Source organism: Sus scrofa, chromosome 4 (assembly GCF_054392235.1).
Source record: "Sus scrofa isolate SSC_HxYL_T2T_F1_AM1 chromosome 4, Sscrofa_HxYL_maternal_Yorkshire_Landrace_v2.0, whole genome shotgun sequence".
In the NCBI taxonomy this organism is placed as follows: domain Eukaryota; kingdom Metazoa; phylum Chordata; class Mammalia; order Artiodactyla; family Suidae; genus Sus; species Sus scrofa.
The window spans coordinates 104690351-104716500 of record NC_139386.1 but is presented as its reverse complement, the minus strand read 5'-3'; the positions used below and the strand labels follow the sequence as shown (position 1 = coordinate 104716500).

Genomic DNA, 26150 nt, shown 5'->3' with positions numbered 1-26150 from the left:
ACTCCCACTGGTGCTCTTCTAATATGTCAAACTGGGTTCCCTGAGTCCCTCACTTGCTAGGGTGGCCCGTGCCCTGAGGAGTGGTAAGGAACCAGTCCTGTAACCAGTAGAAAATAAGGAAGGACTCCTTAGCTCCCATAAGTCTTCATCCATATAAATCCATCCCCAGCAAAGTAGGAGATGGAGGCCAGGAATGCCTCATGTGTGTTATCGCTGCTTAGGTGTAAATCTCTAGAGCTGTCCCGCCCGATGAGCAGCAGGAATCAATCTCTGGCAAAGACAGGCTCATGCTTGGTCTCAAGGATGCTGGCTGTGCATCTCCCATCCACCAGCTGTACACCATGGGGCCCACCCAGGTATCCCTGAGGACAGAGTGGGTCACAGACATTCTGGCAGGCCCTGTTATAATTAGACACAATTAATTAGGGGGCAGGAGGTGATGACTCACTGATACATGGCATCTGCAGTGTGCAGTCGGATGTGGCATTCATTCATTATCCCTTTTGGTCCTTTTAACTCTGACGTGGGGAGGATTGCTTTTCTTATCCCCATTGGAAGAAAGTGAAGCCATCCAGTCTGAGCCTTGAGTTTTCTGAGCCCAAATCCATTGTTTCTTCCTTCTCTTTATTCTTTCTGACCAATCATCACTGAGGCGCTCTGCGCAGTGGGCACTTGCTGGGAGGGACCAGCTGGATGGCAAGGGCGGTTAAGTGTTTTTCAACCTCCAGAGAGTTAGCTGCAGACAGAGACCCTCTTTTCCATCAAAGCCAAGCTCCTAGGTTGGGAAATGCTTGGTGATCTGGGCGTTGCAGCAGGGTCTACCATCAGCCCCTCTGCAGGGTGATGTTGAGGTCCTTGGGTTCTTCCTCGACAGATGCAAAAGGATCCTCATTCCTCATCTCGTAGCATTTTCTTCCACAGCGAGTCCCTGGAATGAAGGAATCAGATCCAGGGACTCCTTCACCACAGGATGTGGCTGTGGGCAGCCCTCCAGACACAGGTTACCTCCTGTGGAGATGCCAGAGGAAGCTTATACCAAAGGGAAGGGAAGATGCACCTTCCCAGACCGCTGCATAACTGAAAAGGTGTAGAAACTTCCTTGGTTTTGCCCCAAGCTCCCGCACTGGAGCCAGTACTGTAGTCGTTTGCTCCACATACACTTATTGAACATCTACTGTATGCTAGACCCTGTTCCAGATACTAGAGATGAAACACCATACAAAACCAATTCTGTTCCCCTGGAGTTTACATTCTAGGGGGCAATATAGACAGAGGCCAGGTTTAGAGGAGGCTTTTGCCGCAAAGACTTCTAAAAGTCAGGTGACCAATATATTTCCATTCCAGCTTCTTCCAGCATCAATAGAAATCACTTCCAGGACAGGCTGCAGGAGATTCTTGATCTGAGCCAACCGTAGGTGACCAACCAGTATTGCATTTTGATCCCCCTAACATTTCTCTAGGAGAAAAGGTACATGAATTGAAGGTTTCAGTTCTCTCTAGCATTTAAGAACAGAAGTTTGAGCTTTATTTATTGGTTTTTGTTTCCCCTGATAGAACAGTCCAAGCAAAGAATCTCTCTCCATGTATATGTACCCAATATTTGTGGCGTCTCTAAATTAGACACTGAGGATAAAAGAGAATCAGAGTCCCTAGAACTTTTCTCTCAGAAGAGAAAAATATAGCCCAAATGCTAGAGCCCAGAGAACGTAGCATAAGTGAGGATTTTCCACAAGATGGAAGTTAGTTTCATGGTTGTGAAAAGAGTTAAAATACGTAATTCTGCTAGGAACAAATATTCGTCAAAGCATAGGCGTTCTAAGGCAGGTGAGTCTAATAATGAAGTTGGTCAGGTGTTTGTGTTGGGGAGGGGGCATCTTATTGTCCCTAGAATGGAGCATGTAATAGACACACGATAAAGACTTCATAATTAATTAGTCTTGCTGACTAAGGATAAGGTTCTTAGATGCTCACCCCACAGGATGGAACTGCAGATTCTCAGAGCCAGAAGGGACCTTGGAGGTGTCTTCTTTAGTTCCTTCAGTACAAATGAGAAGGGAAAAAAGGCAATTCGGTATAATCATGATTAAGAGGGTAGGTAAAAGACACGAGTTCAATTCCTGACCTCGTCATGAAATAACAGTGACAGTTTGGGGGCTGTGTTTTTGAAAATTATTTATTTAGGTCTCAGTTTCCTCATCTCTAAAATGAGTAGTATTGCTGTAAAGACTGAGTCAGAAAATTCATGTCAAGCAGTCGGTACGCTGCCTGGTTCAGTACCTGCAGCAAATGTTATTTTCCAGGGAAGAGAGGTGACTTGCTCAAGTCACACAGCTAGTTAGGGATAAACCTGAAAATAATTAGGTTTCCTAACTCCCTGTCATGTGTTTTTTCCACCACCACTGCCCTATGCCAGAAAAGAATGGCAAGACAGGTGAGATGAGGACCTGGATGGGAAGTAAGTATTATGGTGCCTTAAAGAAGAAAAAAAAAAAAAAAATTCTGTTACTTATTGAGGGCTACTGTGTGCACCGTACTGTCCTGCCTTCCGTATGTGTGACCTTATTAATCCTCACGGAAAGGTTACATGGCTTTATTCCTAACCCCACCCTAGACATGTAAAACTGAGACAGAATAAAAAATTTACCCCAATGCAGATCTGTCTCACTCCCAAACCCACGCTTTACTCTATGCTCCGAAGACTGTTAAGGCTCTGGAGTATATGAAATGTACATGGAAAGCTAAAAGCGACTCTGAGCAGGGCAGCGAGTCGCCACCCTTTACCGCAGTCACTGTTCTCAGTGGCTGCCCCTTCGTGAGACTCCGCGCGTCATCTGTGGAAGGACACAGTATGATTTGAGTCAACAGTGGTTTTACAGTATTTGTTTCACTGGGTAGGAGAATCTGGGGAGACAAATGTAGAACCTACTGCCATCTGGGGCTGGAATTCAGGCGGAGTAAACTATCCTGCACCTTGGTGGCAGGGGATGGTGTTTTGTTTCCAGTGTGAAATGCCAAATAGTCCAGGAATGATAAAATCACCCTAGTTTTTCTTATGAACTCCTAGAAGTCATCTTTGTTGGTATAAATGAGATCATTTAGCCTAATTAGTTCCAAGCTTAATTAGCAGTAATTATCCCAACATGGGAGTAATATCCGAGCAGGAAGTGCCGAGTCCTCGATTAGATAGATCTCTAATTGGTGTTACAATATTGTAATTAAAGCGTGTTTGTACGCCTCTGCCGCAGCACGCGATTTGTTTCATGTCTGATTAAACAGGGAGACCCAGCAGCCTTTGAGGGGGGCCAGGACTTTAGATCTGACTCATAGAACATGTTAACCCTGTGACAAAAAAGATTTGGAGCCCCACCTCCACGGTCATGGTGAGTGTCCTGCCCGGGGCCTGAGGGCATTCCTGCTGAGAGGCTGTGTCGTTGGTCTGCTCATCCCTTCCACGCCTGTGTAGCTTGGGCAGGAGAACGGAAGTACTTGGCTGAAGGTTGATTTTAAGTTTTATACTTTTGAGGGCTGCCTCGAGTATAAACCCAAGAAGACGGTACAAAATGAACGAATAATAATAGCTATCGTTTATTGAGCATTTACTATGTGCCAGATATGCACTAAAAGCTTGAGATATGAAAACGTATTCAACCTGCAGAGAAAGCTTCTAAGATAGCTATCCTAATCCCTGTTTTACAGACAAGGACTTGAAGATGAGGGAGTTGCTGCACCTGGCTAACTCCAGGTCATCCGTCAGGTCTTACCTTGAACATCACTCTTCCAGAAGGCCACCTCTGACCGCTAGACCAGGTCAGCTCCTTGTCATGTTTCCCTCACAAACTTTATTATAATTTAATTGTCCATGTTCCCCACCAAATGATACACTCATTTCTGCTTTGTTCTCTGCTCTCTGCCCAGGGCCCAGCACCCAGTGAGGTGCCTGCAGGGTAGCAGATATTTAACAAATAAGAGCTAAAAAAATTTTCAAAGACACCCAACTTATTAGTTGGGTGATTAAAACTTAGCTCTGTGTGGTTCCGTGGTCTGTGTGTTTTCTATTGCATCATGCTTCCTTTTTTTAGTTTTTAAAATCCCAAGGTTAAGTATCTAGGTAGTACCAGTACAATGAATATATACTGGTGAGAGAAATAGGGGAATAGATTTTCTTTCCTCTCATTTGAAAATGTTGTATTTACTACAATTTTGCAATAGATCCCTTAACCATTCACCATATTTATCTGTTCAATGCTTCAACTTTATCTTACAATTTAGAGATTTTTTCCCCTTACTCCAATAATTGGTAATTGACTCTAATAAGCCCAAGAGAATCAGGTAAACCAGATAAAATTTATGTGTGTTTTTATATCATTGGATTCTGCAAATTTTTGAAAATGTAACTAGCACTCTCAGGATCTCTGTTTCGTTGATTCCAGGCTATAGTTTTGGCACACTCCAAGAATATCCAGTTATTTTGAACAGTGACACACAATTCTTGGGATTTTTTTTGTTTCAAGTTCAACTTTGCTGGATATTTAAAAGGAAATATGGCATAAGAAGCACTGCGGAGGAATACGAGGCAAGCTAGATCAGAGTGGTGCCAATACCTTTAAAACTTTGAACCTCAACTGCTTTTTTATCTTGGTCACTACTGCAACATATTTGGGATTTAGAGGCTCAATGAGAACACTTGTTTATTCATTAAAATTTTTTAAACATTTTTAAATGAGTAGGTGATACACAAAGTATAAAATTCATAAAAAGATAAAAATGAAAAGGCCCCCTTCCATCTCATCCCCTTCCCTCAACCATTTCAGAGACAATCCATTTTGCATATATCTTTCTGGAGATGGTCTATGCAAATATACATTGGAAAAGATATGATTTCTTGATAATACACACTGAATCATAAATGTGAACTAGCTCACTTCCTAGTCTAGGCAAAGGAAGTGAGAATGAGAAATGCAATATACAGAAATCAAAAACACAAAGCTCTGTAAGTCTATTTTCTTAGAAACTATTACTGAACGTCATGGTAATTTATTGAAACTCGAAATATGTACTAATGAATGAGAAATGCTGCATGATTTACGACAGTCATGATGTCATCAAGTGTTGAGTCCTGAATCGGCCTGGGTTTTCTGTTTTGACTAACTCTTAGGATGATGTTTCTATTTCTATATGGCTGTTTGTTCAATACCAGCATGATGAGGCAAATGACATGGATTCTTGTCACTAATGACAACCTAACTTACAGCTGGTCTCTATCACTAGAGGAGTTAGGTGAGAAAGTGAGTATGAATTCCTACACATCTGTTCTCATCAAAAGAGAAATGTCTATAAAAGGATATCATCATTACATTATTTTGTGTGGACAGCGCTTGATGCATATCTTAGATGACTATATTAGTACAAGAATAATCCACGAAGCTTCCTGCAGTTACTACAGTAATAGTGGGGAATTTTTTTTTTTTTTTTTGCTTTTGAATAACCAGAAATGATCTGTGATATTAAAATAATTGGATTTGCATTTGTACACGTAGCAGATAAACTTGGTTAAAATTGTTGCAGTATGAGTATCTTATGATGCCCAAGGAGTGCCCTAGCCAAGGTCATCATCAGCTTACTCTAGTTTATATTTAGAATTTATTAGCCCTGCACATGTTAGGCTTTGTAGAAAATCTGGTGCCCTGGGTACTGATAGTCTTATGTTATTTATCATCTCATTTTGTTTATCAAAGACTTGCCTGTAGTCCCTCCAGTATTTCTTTTCACCAAGGACTCACCTTGGATGGAGATAGACTCTGATGCTTCTGTTATGACTGTGGAAGGCTCTCATGTCTCTGAGTAGAGTGTGATTCCCTTCTGAAATGTGCCTTTGGCAAACAAAAGGACAAATGTCCTGGAGTGTTCTGGAAGCATCATCAAGGAACAGAGTCACTTTCTATTTTTATTTTAAATATTCTGTTCCATTATGTCTGTAATTGCACTTGTATTTTGTGTTTCAATTTTTGGCTTAGAGACTATAAGCCCTAGGGCCAGAACAAAGTGGCTCTAGTTTTGGACCCAACCCTTTTTTGCTTTCCTTAGTGGAAAGGTAAGTTTTTGCTTTGTTTCTCTGGACCTTCATCTTTTCATTTGTAATGAGACATTGGACCAAGTGCTCTCTAAGGCCGCTTTTGTCTTTGGCATTTTACTAGTATGAGCTTTGGAGCAGTGCTTCCAAACTTTTTCTACCTATTTGTTGTCTTTTATTGCCGTTTCTTTTTTTAAATGCCATCATGATCTCAATCTCTGAATGAACCTGGCTATGATCATATGATGTATCCAAACATTATGTCTTTAAGGACAAATTCCAAATATTTGTGCAATGTAAATTAATTGATTGCTTTCCTTTTACCCAGCTTAAATTTAGAAATAACGCCTTGCTCTGTAAAACCTTAATACAATCTGAATTCTCCCTCTCACTGTATATGTCCCCCAGGTTCCCGGGCAGCTTTCTTGGCCATGACAACATTTCTAAGAATCTGCCTTTCTCTCCTGCTGGCTTCTAACTGTCTGTTGCTTCATCATTTCCCTTTCATCATTAAGATATTTAGTTAGTACTGCTGTCTTTTAGGGCACACACCATGTGATAGTTATCTTTAGGGGCTTCCTCTTCTCAATGCCAGGTGCTTTATACATACTAGGCATTCAGAAAATGGTTGTTGAATTGAACTGAATTTCTGACAATTCCTACCCATCACATCCTTCGGACTTTCCTCCAAAGAACTTTTCTGGACTAACTCAATTCAGACTTTGCATTCCCTTAATTTGCATTCCACAGTTCTTCTGTACACATGGTTTGTATCATAGTCACTTGTGGAGTTATTTGTTCTAATGGTTCCTTTTGAAGTGTAAGTGAACCATAAGGGAACGGTACCAGACTCGGAGTTAGGAGAAACGTTGGTTCTGTCCCTGCTAATTTCCTAGTTGAATGACCAAGGGCAGTCATTTAGCCTCCTTAGGTTTCAATGTTATTGTTGTTGCTTAATCTACAAGATAGAGGGAGGGAAAAGGTGAGAATGGATCAAAGGATTTGAGCCTTAGAATTCTGATTTTTGGCATACTGGTTTTCTAAACCAGATTACGCACTTCTCAAAGGCAAAGAATTTCCGTTTTCCCCAGTATGTAACAGATAAGACTGCCTGACATAGATGGTGCTTAGTAAATTCTTCCTTAGAAAATGGCTGCTGTTCTACACCTTCTGGCAGGAAAGTTAAAGCCACATGTGTCCCTCTCATATCACAGCCCAGGACCTGAAAAGGGCTCTCAGACCCACTCTGGGAAATGCAGTTCTGGACTTACCAGCCGCCAAGACCAGCACACTGTATTAGTCATGCAGTTAAGGGGTACACCTAACAGCTTTGCCTTTTTAAGTAAATGTGTTTATGGTTTGTGCTGCTTTCCTCAGTAAGATCATTTCCTTACAAGTAATGAGAGCTGTGTGTGATATGGTTGAAATCCCGTCCCTCGGCTGAGATGGAGAACTCACGTGATGCTGAGCGGGGGCCCATTATCCCACCGGCACTCACAGGAATGCTAAGTCTGGCAAATATTAACTCAGGAACCACAGCAGCAGTTAGGAGACAGCAGTCTGCCCACCTTCCTGAACCTACCACTTTGGGGGCATTTTCTAATTTTCCTCTACTTGGCTTGAGCATTGTGTTTATTTCCCCTTTCATTCATTCTTCATGCCTCCTTAAAAAAAAAAAAAAAAAGGCAAAAACAAATCAAGACATTGTATTTCCTCCATTTGTCCTCAAGTGGAAACCCTGATGTTCTCATTCATTTCAGAATGAGGCTTTTCCTCTCTTGCCTAAGTGATGTACAGTACCTTTATTCATCCTCCCTGCCTCCAAGCCACAGGCCTGGGCATTGGAAGAACTCTGGAGTCTTCCAGAGGTCTCTGAGAACAGCCTCGCAAGCAGGCTGCCCCGGAGAGAATAGATGGGTTGTGAGAGCCGCTCAAAAACCTTCCTGTGTCCTGGAGAAACTTTCCTTGGAGGGAGAGACGCATATGCTATTTTTCCATATGGCAGGGAAGGGAGTGACACATCACACAGAAGAAAGCTAACACACATCTGAATGTATGTAAAGAAAAGACATAACTAAAAGGGAGGAGTTGTGGTTTAGGTTAAAACCACAAAGGAAGTGAAGGACGTTACCACCTTCCTCCTTGTGGGTAGAAGATTCTCCTCTGGCTCATCTCATGGGCTCTGAGAACTGAGTCTTCCTATAGGAATATGTTTTTTACTCCTACCCTTCTAGCAAAGCACCACACACATAGTTTGTGGTCTTAAAGAGTTCAGACTTGATCTTTTAAAGCATAAACGTGCCATAAAATACTTCCATTTCCAAACTTGTTGTCCCAAACATGCTTCCCTTAGCTCAATAGAAAAGCAGGAGTTCCCATTGTGGCTCAGTGGCTTAAGAACCCGACACGGTGCCTGTGAGGATGCAGGTTTGATCCCTGGCCTTGCTCACTGGGTTAAGGATCTGGTGTTGCGGTGGCTGTTGTATAGGCCGATAGCTATAGCTCTGATTAGACCCCTTAGCCTGGGAATCTCCAAATACCACAGGCGTGGACTCAAAATTAATTAAAATTTCAAAAAGAAAAAAAAAAAAAGACAAGAAAAGAATTAAAATTCGCTGGGAAACCCTGGAAGGTAAAACCTTTTCCCAAGTCACCTTACTTTACTTCCAGTTTCCCTACTTTATTTTAACTCTCCTTTGTTTTCCTGGAAGAGACCTTCTGATTAAGCTGTGACTTCGCAAAGGAAATGAATAGTCGTTGTGTTCTCCCAGCAGAAAACATTCATTGAACATTTACAAATGTGCTGGGCACTTTCCTCGTCTTACCTCCGAACTTCCAAAAGTTTTGAGAGAGAGGGCTTTATTATCCTCATTTTTCTAAGTGAGAAAACTGAGGTGAAAAAAAATCACCTGTGATCATGCACCTTGAACTCAGGTGTGTTTGATGGTAACACTTCTGCCCTCCTCTGCCTTTCCTTAAAATCTGGTTTTAGAAATATTTCTGCCACTCATGCCACAGACTTAGAAGTAAGATTGGAACCTGGGCTCTGCTTCTTATTACCTGGGGGACTCTGGGCAAATTATTTGGCCCCTCGAGGCCTTATCTGGTGGGTCTGGACCGGTATGACAATTGCTTAGGTAATGTTGGGGACGATCCTCCTTATTGGCTTCTTATTAGGATTAAATGAAGCAACCGATGTAGAGACAGCATATCGACTGGCAACCAGTAAACTCCCCCAAAGACAGCCCTACACTAATTGTGTATAGATCAGGCTCTAGACCAAACTGTGAAACCCTTGAAGTTTGCTTGAGGGAACCTTCCATTTCCGTAAACTGTCCTAACCCTGCTCGCTTTCCAGCAAAAAAGAGGCATCGAAGTGTAAATGGCTTGTGAGCACTTGGAAAAGAGAAGCCTTACCTCTTTAAAAAAACAAAAGGAGCAAGATTTCCTTGTGGAGTCCTGACCTTCTAAAGTTGAGACAAGGGTTGTATTTTGGTTTATCGTCTTAGAGGAGGTTCTGTGTGGGGAGGGTAGAAAAAGCAGCCAAATGTCCCCAGCCACACCATGCACAAGGATAGGTCCTTTAATCACACGCTTCTTTTTTGGGATATGTTCAGTGTAGGGTCAGTGGTCGGTTCCAGGTCTCAGCTGCTTTTGATCAGAACTTTTTTTTTTCCTCCTGAGGTAATTTTGCTTGAGTTTTGGGCACCCGGGTGACGGTCAGTTGCCTGGGTCTGTTTTTCATTGCAGATTTTTGTCAAGATTTTACATTTAGGGTGCATTTGAAAGGATATTTTTTCTTCTCTGACTATTTGGTGTATGTGCATCAGATTCTGGATTTTTTTTTCAGTTTATTTTATTTTAAATGTAATATTAGTGCATCTTCCTAATTACAAGGGTAATAACTATTCATTCTAGAGAATAATTGCAACAAAAGAATAAAGAAAAATTTAATCACTCATGAACTCAGCATCCAGGGCCCTATTCATGTCTCATTGCATTTCCTTCAGTCTTTTCTCTACATACAAGTGTATGTATATTTCTATCTATATAAATTGTATGTACATATATATTTTTCAAAATGATATATTTTTTATACCCAGCCTTTTTCACAGTATCATGTGCATTTTTCAAATGCCATAAAGTATTTTTTGCAAAAGATTTATGGCTGCATATTTCACTATATAAATGTATCAAGGTTTATATAACCATTCTCATTCTGCTGGATGTTTAGATGCTTCTTTGTATAAATTTCTGAGTTTCTTCATTTCCTTTTTCCTTATAAATAATTCCTAGAAAGGGAATTATAGGGCAATTGGGGAAAAACTTTTTGTTTTTTTAAGAAAGTATTTGTACCAGATTATTTCAAGACTGACAGGTCTGCCTATGGCTTTTTAAAAGCCTCTTGATATATAGCGTCATGTTGATTTCCAGACAAGTTGCTCTAGAAGGGAGGCAAACTACGACCCATGAGCCAAATCTGTCCCTTGGTCTGTTTTGTACAACATCCTTGAGCTAAGAATGCTTTTTACAGGTTTAAATGGTTGGAGGAAAAAAAAAAATCGAAAGGAGAATAATATTTCATGACACATTAAAATTATATAGAATTCTCATTTCAGTTTCCATAAATAACGTATTTTTGGAACACAGTCCATGTTCGTTCATTTACATACTTTCTCTGGCTGTTTTCACCCCTGCAACAGCAGAGCCTAGTAGTTGTAACAGACTGTACGGCTCGCAAACCCCAAAAATATTTACTGTCTGCTCTCTACAGAAATAGTTTGCTGACCCCTGCTTTTGTGTGTAATCCTACAAGTTACACGTAAGTGTGTTCATTTGGCCACACACTAAACATTGGGATTTTCTTATTTTTCGTTAATTTGAACAAGTCAGCAAGTATTTACCAAGCGTGTACCATGTGCCAAGCCTTCATAGAAAATACAGTTTACTTATTATGTTCTTTGAATACTAGTTAGAATGGATTTTTTCATAAGTGATTTTTTTCGGTTAATTTTCCAGGTGAAATGTTAAATTTCAACTCAGGTATTTAGATCTTTCATAGTGCTTTGTATGAGCTCTTTTTATATTAAGAATATAAACTTTTCAGTCACATTTGTTGAAATCCTATTTGTTGGAAATATTTTATTTTCATTAGGTTGTTTGCCTTCCAGTTTTATGATTTTTTTGGTAACATACAGACAGAATTTTACATTTTTCTGTAGTCAAATCTATTGAATTATTTATTTTTTTCCTTTGATTTTATTCTAAGAAGATCTTTCCCTGTCTCCAAGGTCAGATAAATATTCATCCATGTTTTCTTCTAGTTTTTTAAATGAATTCATTTTTATATTTATTTCTTTAATCCCTCTGGAATTGTTTATTATATGATATAAGGATCTGAATTTTTTCCAAACAGTAGGACAGTTATTTCAGCATTATTTCCTGAGCAATTCCTCGTTTTCCTACTTATCTGTAATGTCACCTGTACTAAATTCCTATGTGTACTGAGATGTGTTTCTGGTCGACATTCCAGTTATCTTTAATAATGTGGGTGAGTGTGTGTTTGTTATTGTTGATTCCTTGTGGAGGTCAACTGATTAGGCCTGTACGGTGTACAGATCCTGGCCGGCTTTGGGGATTTATATAGTTTTGTTTCGTTGGATATTTTTGTAAATTTCAGTAGCGTCTCCCCTTCTCGTGTTCAATTTGTCAGGAATGAGATATAAGCTTATCTTATAAAAGTACACAAATGGTAAGGGACCTTCCTACCAAAATAAGAGATAAAGGCAAAGCCAGCCCTTGCACGTACGTGACTCATGAACTGCAGTAGTCATTTATAACCACTCCAAGTGACACAAGCTTTAGCATTTGTAACCTAGGAGGTTGGAGGTTTTCTGGCCGAGTAGTACCAACCGGCATAAAAAGAGCAAATCTCTGGAAGGGGTTCCCAGAAGAGCTGTTACATGATGCACAGCCCCTAACCTTCTGTTAACGGCTCACCCCAACCCGACCTTGGTTCACAGTGGAGTTATTTCATTTACCAGGTGTGAAAATTGGATTTTACCACAGAGGAGGGGAGTTATTACCTCTCAGATGTGCTCTTTAGGGGAGCAGAGATTGTGGTGGGGTTTATTAAGAGATCTGCTATGCATGGAACATATAATTAGCGATATAGTCCTTTAAAATGGATTTGCTATCTGTGTCATTTTAGGAGGGCTGGGGTTTTTTTTTTGTTTTTTTTGTTTTTTTTTTTTTTTCTATCTGACAGACTTCTTTCCCATGTAGGCTGCACTCACCCTACCTGCGATCTGAATATTTTATATGGCACCATTCTGCCAAGAGAGGGACCTCAGGGGTGTCACAAAGAGAGTACAGTTTAGGGGGGTGGTGAGGGCTGCTTGTAGTTTGAATGCTGATATTAGTCACACACAGATACTAAGAATGGGGGGTGATAAATTAATTTTCATGTTGATTAAGTGCTGTCTGGTCCAGGCCTCCTTTTGATAGAGGTATTAGGGTCATTCTGAAACTCTCTAATGAAGGAATTCTTGAAAATCAAGAGTTTAGATTTAAATTACCTGTTGTTAGAGGCTCTATCTGTTGTTAGAGCCGGTCTCCAATTTAGTACCTGGTTAACCACATCTGCTTTTTAAAAAGACACCTTGTTTACTATCCTGATGAAGGAGATGGCTGAATTTATCATTGTTTAGCGTTTCTAGCACACTTCGTTCTTGCTGAGTGCCTTAAACTTATTTATGTATGTATATCAATTGCTCTCCACGGCACTCCCATGAGATGAGTGGGTGATAAGTTTTCTTATCACCTGCTTTTCCAACAATGAGGAAAAGGGAGCTCCTGAGAAGAGAAGGGACTTGCCTGGGTTTACAGCTCAGGGTTCCCATCACCTTGTTAAGGCATCCTCAACAAAATGGTGATAAAGGCAGCTCCTGCAGCCTTCCTCTGTCTGCCCCATCCCAGGCTTGGTGTTTGGCCTGTGTCTCATCCCATATCCCACTGACCGGTGGGCACTCCCTTAATATAAAAGTCATCACCATTCTTGGCCTTTGACTGCTCAGCCACTTTACACCTAAATACCTCGCCTTCCTCCCTGCTTTTCTTTGAAAGACCTTACTGTTTTCCTCACTGCCCAGCTCTAATCCCTGGAGTCCTGTGACTCAGCCCCTCCACCCACTTGAGCTGCCCAGTGAGCCATTGTAGATTCTGTCACCTGAACATCTTTATGTTTGTCCCTTCTCTCCTCTTCCCCTGCCACTGCCATAATTCCCAATACTCCCTACCTGGACTGCGGTAATAGCCCTTACCTGGGTTCCCCCACTTTCCGCCTCCAAATCTTAGGTAAGCACAGCTTTGACAAATACCACGCTCCCTCTGGCCCTTCTCAGAAGCGCCTGTGGCCTTCCTATTTAAGTGCAGATTCTTAGCCTGCACTCAATGCCTTCTCTCCTACTCAGTCACTCAACAACTTTACTGCGCATCCCGATAGGGGAGCTTGGTAACCAGGCGTCTGTCACGAGAGGACCTGACTTGGAGGGCCTTCTCTGGGGCCGGAACTGGCGCTAACATGCCCCCCCCCCCGCAAATCCCTCCAGGTGCGTCGGGTCCCCAGCCCTCTGGACCACGCGCACGGCTCCAGCTCGGTTCTGGCCGAGCCGTGTGCTATCAGCCCCTGGGCCGTTTCGCCTGAAAACACTCCCCTCCCTAACCCATCGCCACCTGTTGAAATTTTTTTCATGCTTTTAGGCCCAGCTCAAACATCTCCTTGATGAAGCCTTTCTGATTCCAAAGGGATAGGATGCAACGCCCCCCCACCCCGTCGCCCCAGCATTAAACGTAAGGTCCGTTCACACCGCACAGCCCCGCTCTGCAATTCCCGTCGCATCTCCTGCCCGGTGCCTCCAGTATCCATCCCTCAGCTCCCACTGAAACTGCATTCTCAGCACAGGCCCTTTTACACAGACCTCTGCCAGGAATGCGCTGCCCCTCCCCCCTCCCTTCCCCCATCCCTCTCTCTCTCTTTTTTAAACTTATCCTACTAGGCTCAGCTCATATGTCACTTCCTCCGTGCCACATTCATCACTACCAACAGTCTTTGTAGACTCTCCCCCCGCCCCCACCCGCACAAAGTCACTCTCTCCCCTGCGCTCCCTCGGCCCTTTATACCTAATCGGGAACTCGACGCTAGTAGCTCACGTCGTGTTTACCTGTCTCACTTAACCCTAGGCAGTGACCTTGACTAAGGCTGTGTTCTGAGGACCTGGCACCACCGAGTCGATACTCAGGCACTCCTTCTGGAAGGCCAGCGGAGGGAATCTCTTTCTTCCCGCCCTCCCTCCCGCGCCCAAAACGATCTTTGCTCTTTGCACTTTTCCCTGAGCGCTTCTCTTCCAGTCTTTTCTGTCCTTGTTGCATGCCTCCCACTAGATTGCAAGCACTCTTGAGGGGAGAAACGTTGCAGGTTTTCGGTCTCCACCCCCAAGCCTGGTTCCTTACCGTGACAGGAGCTGGATAAATGCTTGCTTAATTAAATTGCAGGGTGTTGTGCTCAGCTAGCTGCTAAACAACCCCATTGAAGGGGTTAACTAATAACACTTGGAGAAGTTCTTCTCCTTTGGGGGCATTTGCAATTTAATGGGAATCTTAAAAACCCAAAGGAAATGTTCACTAATGGTGGGACTGCAGGCCCAGCAGGGAAGCTCATTTTTTGGTGGTGCTGGAGGAGGACTGGGGAGTTTTTCCAGCCCTGGAGTCCTTGACTTTTTTCGAGACGTGGACCCGCTTGGGCAGTCTGATGAAGCTTGTGGACAGGATAGTGATTTTAAACACGTAAAATAAAATAGTTATAATGAAATATCAAAATATTAAAAGCATCAAATTTGTGGTATAGTAATATATGTGCTTCTTTTTAGAGCATTAATGACAAGATCTACTGGCAGATCTACAAACAACTGTAGTTTTGTCATAGTGATAAGTATAAGCGATATTTGGGATATTTGCCACAACTGTAAGGTGACCTAAAAATATCTGTGATTCTATTGGTGAAGAGTCATGGACTGCTCTATCGTGATCTATTGCCTACATTCATAATGGAAGGAAATGATCAATTTTAGTTAGAAGTTAGTGAAAGTAAAGATATATTTTCCCCTCCATCCAAATTCTACCCTTTTGTCCACCATGGACCCATAATTGAGAACCCTCGTCTAGCTGACACTCTCTGCATGATGTTGGTGGTGGGTGGTCCTGAACCCAGTGTTGTTCTGACCCTCGGCTTCCTGGCTTCCTTTTTTAGCTTGAGTTTCCTGATTCTTTGATTCTTTCTTTTCTTTTCTTTCTTTCTTTCTTTTTTTTTTTTAATTCTTTATTTTCACTGCCAAGGATAGTAATCTAAATTTGCTTCCTGTGCACCAGAAATGTGAAAGGAGAAACAAAAAGGATTCTTAGGCCTTGGAGGTGAGAAGGGATCTTTAGTCTCTAGCCTGGAGGGTCTCCTCCCTAAGGTTCTAAGGATGGGGTGGGGGCAGGAGGAGGAGGGGTCTGCAGATTCTGAGGTGAGCTGCAGAGTTTACCCAAGAGTCTCTGCTGGCTCCTTCTAAATTCAGAGGGGCCAAAGAGCCCGATTTTAGGGGTGGTCCAGCATAATATCCATCCTTCTTGGTTGTTAGTAACTAAATAAAATATCATTGCTCTTGAAAACTGCACTCCCTAATGCTGATGTTATTTCTAATTTGGGTAAAAGTGTTTGTGCAGTTCTCTTCTTAGCACCAAAATACAGGGAACATATTTAGTCCATTCCCAGTTATCCTTCGGTATTTTAGTTACTTAGAGGAGATTTTCCCCCAAGTAGCTTTCCCCTACGGTTTCTATGTGCCATGTCGTGGGTCACACACCTTTGCTCTCAGTGGGTGTAGGCTTAGGGAATACAAGTAAATTTGAATTATTAGCTGGACGTGTCACTAACAGGGTGAATACCACGTTAGCTCGGGGAAACCATCATCCCTGCCCCTAAATGGTGGTGACACCAAAGGTTTTGCCATTGGCATCTTCCTTTCTTCCTCTCCCCTTATGTGCTTTCTTTTTTTCCTCTTTTTTTCTTTCTCTTCTTCTGTGAGCTCATGCATATTTATTGCTTCAGGTCTCACCTCTGCACCTCCAGCCTACCCCCTCACCTGGCAGGACAGCTCCATCCTCTTCAGTGTCCAACAGTCACCTATAATTCTAACACTTAACTCAGCTTCACCTTTCTAAAAAACTACAGCTTCATGAGATATAATTTACATACCATAAATTCACCCATTTAAGTGTATGTGTGAGTCAATGATTTTTCGGTAAATTTACAATGTTGTGAAACCATCATCAAAACCCAGTTTTATAACATTTGCTTCCCTCTAAAAAGACCCCTCATACTCATTTGGGAGTTCCCGTTGTGGCTCAGTGGTTAACGAATCTGACTAGCATCTATGAGGATACAGGTTCAATCCCTGGCCTTGCTCAGTGGGTTAAGGATCTGGCATTGCCGTGAGCTGTGATGTAAGTCACAGACGTGGTTTGGATTCTGCATTGCTGTGGCTGTGGCATAGGCTGGCAGCTACAGCTCAGATTCGACCCCTAGCCTGGGAACCTCCATATGCCGCAAGTGCGGCCCTAAAAAGCAAAACAAACAAACAAACAAACAAACAACCCTCATACTCATTTGCCATTCATTGATCCCTATTCCCAGGCCCACTAATCAGCTTTTTGTCTTTATAGATTTGTCTTTTCTGGACATTTCATGTAAATATAACAATGCAATATATAGTCTTTTTAAAATTTTATTTAAAAAAAAATTTATGGCTGCCCCCTTGGCATATGGAAGTTCTTGGGCCAAGGATTGAATATGAGGCAATGTCAGACCCTTTAACCCACTGCCAGATGGAACCTGCACCTTCCCAGTGCCCGGAGCCACTTCAGTCAGACTCTCAACACACTGTACCACAGCGGGAACTCCAATATATAATCTTTTATGTCTGGCTTCTTTCACTTAGCATAGTGATTTTGAGGTGCATCCATGTTTATTGTTGAATATATTCCATTGTTATGTACCACATTTTATTTATCCATTTATCAGTTGATGCACATTTTGACTGCTTCCGTCTTTTGGCTAAGACTAATGTTGCCATAGAACATTCAAATACAAGTCTTTGTGGACATAAGGAGTAGAATTCTGGGTCATATGGTAAACATGTTTTAACTTTTTGAGAAACTATTTAGCTGTTTTTGAAGGTGGCCGCACTGTTTTACCTTCCCACCAGCAATGAGAGTTCCAGCAGCATCTCCTCATTCTCACTACACTTGATACTGTCTTTTTAAAACTAGTCATCCCTAGTTGGTGTGTAGTGTTATCTCACTGTGGGCTAGTGCCATTTTTGAACCATTCCCACTTCTGACCACAGTGCCCCTGACACCAAGTTTATGGCTAGAAGCCAAACTTAAACGATTTTTCCTTCCTTTCATATTTACATGCTGCAGAAGTGAGCTGCTATAACCTTTCTCACATAACCCCTGGACTTGCCACCTCTTCATTCCCCCTCACACCACCCAACCTAGCTCTGCATCATCTCACACTTACGACACACCGCACTCTTCTGGCTGCTCTCCTTGCCAATTGTAGTTCTTTCTTCAAATGGTCCTTCCTGGAGCTGCAGATTCATTGTTAGAATAGTAACACAAAAAGGGCATGTATGGATGTGGAATTAGGGGATCTATGCTCTAGTCCAGGAATCTCACTCATTATTGCATGACCTCAAATTAGCTCTGTAACTGAGCCCAGCTTCCTTGATTAGGCAACTTAATCTCTCGTAACACCTGTTAGGGGAGCCTCAGTTTCCTCATGTGCAAGGTAAGGATAATAATACAGTCTATCTTACTGAGTTGTTAGGAACCAACCATACCATCCATGTAAAGTCCTTGCATGATGCCAGGTATAAGGGAAACACTCAGTCAGTGCTGACTAATATTATTATTTTAATGATTATTATGAATATTACTATTATTCACTATGATGGAAGTATCTTCCAAATGTGGCATATGGTTATCATAAGGATTGGCTGTTGCTATGAATATGAAAATGCTTTGAGGGCATACCGTGCAAACTGCTGTGGTGTTATTTTCACATAGTTTTTCCCTTGCTCAAGGAGAGAAGCTGGGTGGGATAGCCTACACAGAGCACAGGCCTAGCTTTCAAATCTAGACTATGATATTTAACTATTGTGAGACTTGGGCAAGTCATTTAACCTCTTCATTTTGGTTTTCTCATCTGTAGAGTGGGTATAATTACAAAGCACATTCAAGATGATGTACAGAAGGTGCCAGTACCATATGCTGTGTTCAGTAAACTGTGGCTTAAAAAAAAAAAAAAAACCCTCAGTATATCCTTCTTGTATGCTTTCTCTACATTATCTTTTGTGTAATGAATTCCACCTTACTTAGCCACATGTATGTCCCACAGCATCCCAACATCCACACTGCAGAGAGGCTGTCATGTGGGATGATGAAGAGCCCTCGCTTCAGGTTGACTTGGGTTTTAATCTCAACTCCTACTAACTGAATGATATAGGACAATTAGTTACTTTCCAAAACATCTGGTCCCTCAACTGTAAAACGAGAATAATAGTTCGTACCTCATGAAGTTATTATGTGTATTAAACGAGACAATATAAATGTAGTGCTTAGAACAGGGCTTGGCACATGCACATACTGAATATCAGCCGCTGTCAGTACGGTTGTGTGTAAAACCTTTACTATTATCCCTTTCTGTCCACACTTAGGCTGTTCTCCTTTTAGACCCTGGCTTGTTCCTTGTTTCTCTTCCTCCAGAGTCATCGTTCCCTCCTGGAAATGTCCAAACCCTATTCTTCAAGGCCTAGTTCAACTTGCTCTTTTTTTATTTTTTTATTTTTCCTTTTTATGGTCATGCCTGCAGCGTATGGAAGTTCCCAGGGTAGGGGTCCAGGCAGAGCTGTGTGGCAACACCAGCAGTTCAGCTTCTTTTTTTTTAGGGTCTCGACTGCAACATATGGAAGTTCCCAGGCTAGGGGTTGGAATCAGAGCTATAGCTGCTGGCCTACACCACAGCCACAGCAACGCGGGATCCTTAACCCACTGAGCGAGGCCAGGGATCAAACCCGCATCCTCATGGATCCTAGTTGGGTTTGTTAACCGCTAAGCCATGAAGGGAACTCCCTGGCAGTTCAACTTCTGATCCTTCAAATTATTGCTTGCTACTCCAGACCCCCTACTCATTGCTCCCCCCCCCAACCCCAGAAGTCTAGAGTTTGTGTCATGTCTGTAATACAATTTAGGAATTAATTGTTATTAAAATTTTTTTGTTTCCTCAACTGGACTGTAAGGTCCCTGAAAGGGACTATTTCTTCAGCCTCTAATGAAATTCTCACTCTACTTAATTTGGCACTAGACAGATAGTAGGTGTTTATTAGTTTTTGATTGATAAACAGTAACTGAGAAAGCAAACATGTAAAAGTCGTTAAGAAATTTTAGAACCAGGGATTCTTGATCTTGTGCAGGCTCCTTCATTAATATGAATCAAGGCTTATCCTGAGAAAAATTATTTATTCCCACACTCAGCATAGAGTGGAGAAGGGAGTGGTGGATGAAGAGTCTCAAAGTCAAGGTCAGCAGTGTTTGTTAAGTTAGTAAATCTTGTCTCTTCTGACCTTGTTTTTGTTTTCCTCACTGCTTCTTGGCATCTCTCGCCTCTCCTACCTCTTCCTCCAATCCCAGAGGACTTACTGCCCTCAGAAAGGCCTCCGAGTGTCTCCGTCTAGCTTGATTTCTGGGGAAAGTTCTCCACGCTCCAGAATTAGCCTTTTCTTTCTTCCCCATAGTAGTGCTTCAGTACAGTTGGCAATTAGGAAAGATAGAGATCTGGCCAGACAAATAAATAAAATAAAACAAGGTTAACCCCTTATTATGTTCCTTCCCCAGAGCTTGGATAAGCGACATCTTAAACCCAAGGATGTGAATTTCTAGCGGCAGGATTTGAAGGAGTGTGTTAGGCGAGTTGAAGACATACCAGTGAGTGAGATGTGATGTGAGAATAAGTGAAGTATTGAGGAGATGGCCTTTGCAGTGCTCCTCAAATCTCTCCCAAGGCTAATCTCACTGTGGATAATTCTGAGATGGACAAATGTTAACAAATATTAACCAACATTTATTTGGCACTTACTATATGCCAGGCACTATTGCTACATGTTTGCATGCAGTTACTCATTTGTTCCAGGAAAAACTCAACCCTAGAGAGGTTCAGGAGTCTCCCTTCCTCCCTTCCTTCCTTCCTCCCTCCCTCCCTTCCTTCCTTCCTCCCTCCTTCCCTCCCTCCCTCCCTTCCTTCCTTCCTCCCTCCTTCCCTCCCTCCCTTCCTTCCTTCCTTCCTTCCTTCCTCTCCCTCTCTCTACCTTTATTTCCTTTCTTCCTTTCCTTTCCTTTCCTTTCCTTTTCCTCCCTCCCTCCCTCCCTCCCTCCCTTCCTTCCTTCCTTCCTTCGTTTCTCCCTTCATTCCTTTCTTTCTCTCTCTCGCTCTCTCTCTTTTTCTCTGTCTTTTAGGGCTGCACCCAAGGCATACGGGAGTTCCCAGGCTATGGGTCAAATTGGAGCTGCAGCTACTGGCCTACACCACAGCCACAGCAATGCCAGATACAAGCCACTTCTGTGACCTGCACCACAGCTCACAGCTACATCAGATCCTTAACCCACTGAGCGGGGCCAGGGATTGAATCCACATCCTCATGGATACTAGTCGGGTTCATTACCATTGAGCCATAAAGGGACTCCAAGGAATTTTTCTAAAGTCACACAGCCTTTTAATGGCAGAGCTGGGATTCAAAGCCAGGCAGTCTGATTGAGAGCCCCTCTACCCAGAAATGGCTTTTTGAATCTTGTAAACATTCTGGGAATATGGAAGAGAACTTCATGGGAAGAACCTAGAGCACCTCCTTCATCATCATCATCATCATCATCACCATCACCAGCATCATAACAAAAAGGTTGTTATGCTGTTGTGTGCAGGGTACTACATAGAATGCTGGGAAGACAAAGAAGTCTCTGGCCCCACTGCATGTCTGAACCTGACCCCTGAACCCTTCAGGTTGCTTCAGATGCTTCCACTCCCAGGAAACAATTTCTGCTCACCTCCCCCAGCTCCCAAACAGTGTGTCTCCTCTGACTGTCATTTTACTTTTCTGTCTCTGCTCTGCCATTTATTTATTACTTTCTATCTTGTATTGTGGTTATTTATATACATTGTCACACAGCTGAGCCTTTGCACATTGCCGAGTCCTTTGCCTGGCTGACTCCTACATGTTCTTTAGGATTCGGCTCAGGTCTTATTGTATTCCCTGACTCTCCTGTCTGGATTAGATGCCTCTCCTCTGTGTGCCCCAAACGCCTGGTATTTATCCACATCATAGCATTTATTGTACTTGATTATAAATGTTTACTTGTTAGTATTCCTGACAGGATAGGTCAGGATCCTAACATCAGGGAACATGTCTTCTTATTTGAATTTTCAGGGCTTCGCACAATACCTGGCACACATTAGGCACCTGCTAAACTTTTTTTTTTTTCAATGAATGAATCTTCCATGTAAGTTTGTTTATGCTTTGAGGACAAAATTGCATATCTGATTAATCTCAAGATACCCTGTACCTAGTAGATGCTCAATAACAATAGCAATGACTAAATGACTGCAAAACACAAAGAAGTGTAAAATTTTGCTCTCAGGATATAGGTGAGGACTGGGAACTGCAATAAAAGAGGAGTTCCCATTGTGGCTCAGTGGGTTAAGAACCCAACTAGTATCCACAAGAATGCAGGTTTGATCCCTGGCCTTGCTCAGTGGTTTAAGGATCCAGTGTTGCCTCAAGCTGCTGCGTAGGTCCGGACGCAGCTCAGATCTAGTGTTGCTGTGGCTGTGGCGTAGGCCAGCAACTACAGTTCTGATTCAACCCCTAGCCTGGGAACTTCCATAATTCACAGGTGCGGTCCTAACAAGAAAAATGAATGGATGAATGAATGAATGAATGAATGAATAAATAAATAAAATGAAAGATAGCTGATATTAAAAGTTTGGGAGTTCCTGTTGTGGCTCAGTGGTACCAAACCCAACAAGTGTCCATGAGGGCATGAGTTCAATCCCTGGCCTTGCTCAGTGGGTTAAGGATCTGGCATTGCCATGAGTTGTGGTGTAGGTCGCAGACATGGCTCAGATCTGTGGCTATGGTGTAGGCTGGCAGCTGCAGCTCCAATCTGACCCCTAGCTGGGATCTTCTGTATGTGTGAGTGTGGACCTAAAAAGACTAAAAAAATAAATAAATAAAAGTTTGCACATTAGACTGTTTTCTAAAATTGGTAATATAAACATCTACTGCTGAAATTAATGATAAAGAAAATAACTTTTTTTTTTTAAATTTTGAAGTTCTTTGGCCAGTAAAATGCAGTCCAGTATTCAAACCCAGGTCCAGGTGACATTAAAGACAGTATTGTTCCTGCTATACCACGTTGTTGATATATTAAGATAGAGGGACCCTAGTTGGGCCCAGAAGACTCAATAGGGTGTAAGAAATTAGAGAGAAATAGACACTGCTCAAGTGGGAATATTTTCAGGTCTTTTAGGAAGATCTATCTGGAAGGAGCACAGAGAACTGACTGATGAGGGGAGAAGCTGGAGACAGGAATTTCTATGTAGAAGTTATCACAATAGTCCCAACTTGGGAATGGAAAACAAGACATGGATTTAAGGAGGAATTTATGGACATTGGTGATTAAGAAAATACATAGACAACTGGGAACTTTGAGTCAGGATTATTCCAAAGTGTTGAGCCTAAGTGAAAGACAGTGAATTCAGAGGTGGGACTTAATTTTGAAAGATGGCATTTGTTTCTTGATGTGTTGACTTCAAGATGGGCAAGTGGAGTATAGAAATGCAGGATTTAAGCTAAAAAGAGGCCTGGGCTAGACCTATACATGTGTCGGTCATCTGCAAAGAGGTTATGGCTAAAATTAAGAGAGTAAGAAAGAGAGATCCCAGGAAGAAGTGGAGAAAGAAGTTCAAAGAATCAAAGAGTTTAAGTTAGGAACATTCAGGGAATGCTCAGGTCAAGGGAGAATTTAAATTAATAAAGAAGACAGACCTTTAGGCGTCTATTCAAAGGACATGAAATCTTGAGATATCTACACCCCTATGTTCATTGCAGTACTATTTACAATAGCCAAGACATAGAAACAACCTGTGTCCATCCGCAGATAAATGGACCAAGAAAATGTCACACACACACACACACGCACAGTGGAATATTACCCAACCATAGAAAAGGAGGAGATCTTGTCGCTTGCCATAACTTGGGTGAAACTCGAAGACATTATTCTAAGTGAAGCAAGTTAACCAGAAAAAGACAAATACCATGTGATTTCACTTATATGTGAAATCTCAAAAAACCTAACTCACAGAAACAGAGAACAGATTGGTGGCTACCAGAGGCAGAGGGTAGAGGGCTGGGGGGAAATGTGTGAAGGTCATCAAAAGGTACAAACTTCCAGTTATAAGATAAATAGGTTCTGGGATGTAATGTGCTGTGCGATGGCTATTGCCAACCAAACTATTGTATACTTCATAGACAGATGCAGTTTTTTTCTCAAGACCACACTGTGGCATATGGAAGTTCCCAGGCCAGGAAGTGAATCCAAGCTGCAGCTGTGGCAGTGCCAGATCCTTTAGCCCACCAAGTCAGGCTGGGAATTGAACCCATGCCTCTGAAGCAACCTGAACTGCTACCGTAGGATTCTTAACCCACTATGCCACAGTGGGAACTCCTGTATTGTATATTTGGAAGTTGTTAAGAGAGTAGATCTTAAAAGAGCTCATCATACACACAAAAACCTAACTATGTGAGGTGATGGATGTTAATTAAACTTAGTGTGGTGATCATTTCACAATATATACATATGTCAAATCATTATGTCGTATATCTTAAACTTATACAATGTTATATGTCAATGACATCTCGGTATAATTGTGGAGGAGGAGGCAAAACCAGAATATCCTGGTATCTTGGAATTCATATTGTAAGAGATTCAGTAAGGAAAGGATATTCATTGGATGGATTTGGTGACTAGATTTGGCCATATGGGAGAGAGAATTTTGGTAAAATGGTTGGATTAATTATAGAGGAAGAAAAAGAACTGTGGTGGCAGAGAATATTGGCTACCCTTTGGATAAATTGGGAATAAAAAGGAGAAAAAAGAGTATTTGTGTAACAGAGATTTTACTGAAGCTACTCAAGTGAAGAGTAAGTAGACGGAAGAGAGAGAACTGAGCAAAACACTTCTGAGGTGGCATGAGATGACTGTTTGGTCCTGCAAAATGTAGGAGAAGTAGTGGATAAAATTTGGAATAATGGCTGTGGGAAATGATAAAGGAGGCAATGAAGATGCATGAAAGGATTGCCAAAGTAAAAGTAATAAAGTTCAACTGAAGTTTTATTGCCTGAAATTTGGTTGAGATCCATTTTCTTAGTTTCATGGTTTTTTTCCCTGGTAATGTCTGCCAGCCTAGGAGTGGAAACAAATGTGGGTACGTCTCTGCATTAGGAATTTCCATTGCTGGGATGATGGGTGGTCAAGGATTCCCAAAAGGCAATGAGCACAACCCAGATGCAAATCATGGAGGTGAGATCAAAGCTGCAATGGCTGGGTAGCAATTCCAGAGAAGCTGGGAAAAAGTAGATTGTGGGAAGTGAGACAAGTTCAGCAGTGAAGGCAGAACCCAGGGAAAACGTAAGAGATGTATCCAAAGGGCAGAATTCCTAGAGAGATGTCTAGCAGAAGAAAATAGAATGAAATAGTAGAAATAGTAGAAATACACAGAATTCTTGTTGGGAAAGAAGTTAAGAATAAGAAACCAAATAGTTAATTAGTCGAAATTTAAGAGGAAGAGAGACATAGGACTATAAGGACAGATGTGAAGAACCGGCATGAAAATCAAGAGATTCGAGGAGAAATGGTTAGAGCTCATGGAACACCTAGGTTGTTTCTTAAGCCATGATAGACTCTGGCTAAATTGAAAAACTGGGGAAGGAGATCAGCCTTTATATATGAATCATTTAGGGCTCAGGAGTTTGCAGGATGAATGTCACAAAAATCGTGACTTTTAACAGACAGACAGGAGTTCCTGTTGTGGCTCAGTGGGTAAGAACCTGACATAGTGTCTGTGAGGATGGGGGTTCAATCCCTAGTCTCAATCAATGGGTTAAGGATCCAGCATTGCCTCAAGCTATGGCACAGATTACAGATGGGGTTCACATCCATTGTTGCCATGGCTGTGGTGTAGGCTGGCGGCTGCAGCTCTGATTCAACCCTTAGCCCAGGAACTCCCACATGCCATGGGTTCGTCCATAAAAAGAAAGGGGAAAAAGAAAAGAAAGAAAGAAGACAGACAGACAGTAAGCTTAGGAGGCACAATCATGTAGGTCTGAGTGTGAAAATAAGGGGGAAATATTGGTGGTACCTTCTAAAGGGTCATATCACTGATCTGTCAGTGCTTTATAGATAGGGTGCCTCTAATTCCCAGGTTGTGGAAAGCAGATGGGTGGGGACACAAAACAAGACCCAAGTTCACATCGGAGTACCAGTGATGCCAGGTGGAGCTGCAGGAAGGAAAGAGGTGGGAATACTGATTTCTTTCTTACAGAAGAGATATTTAGCCCTCAATTTTCCTGGCAGGGATGAAGCTCTGGAACTCCCCAGTGGCTAAATGAACTAGTGAAAGCCAGGATGGGGAAATTTGTTTCTCCTTTCTGGACAACCTAAAGAAGAACTCCCTTCCTGGCTATTTTATTACAGCATTGGACAGTAGCACTGTGACAGTCAAGAGGCCATTCCATTCTAACCCCTCATTTCAGTCATAAATGACCATCTTGTAATATTCCTTTGGGGTTGAAATTTACCATTATTGGTTTGGACAGTGACTTAGATAAATTAGTAAGAAACAGTGTAAGCAGCAGGAAATCATGGA

General features: G+C 42.0%; 2 protein-coding genes across 5 annotated transcripts in view; both read left to right on the top strand.

The window, feature by feature from the left end:
- Positions 1–26150, top strand: part of BCL9 (BCL9 transcription coactivator) — an 87975-nt gene that overhangs the window by 31249 nt on the left and 30576 nt on the right. For 2 of the 4 annotated variants that reach the window (XM_005653070.4, XM_013993344.3), the window contains exon 2: positions 3697–3807. The gene's annotated coding sequence lies outside the window, so the exon portion shown is untranslated. 4 annotated transcript variants of the gene reach the window in all.
- Positions 1–26150, top strand: part of LOC146404128 (uncharacterized) — a 72015-nt gene that overhangs the window by 31249 nt on the left and 14616 nt on the right. Inside the window, exon 2 of the mRNA XM_085023134.1 lies at positions 3697–3807. The gene's annotated coding sequence lies outside the window, so the exon portion shown is untranslated. The remainder of the gene's footprint in view (positions 1–3696; positions 3808–26150) is intronic.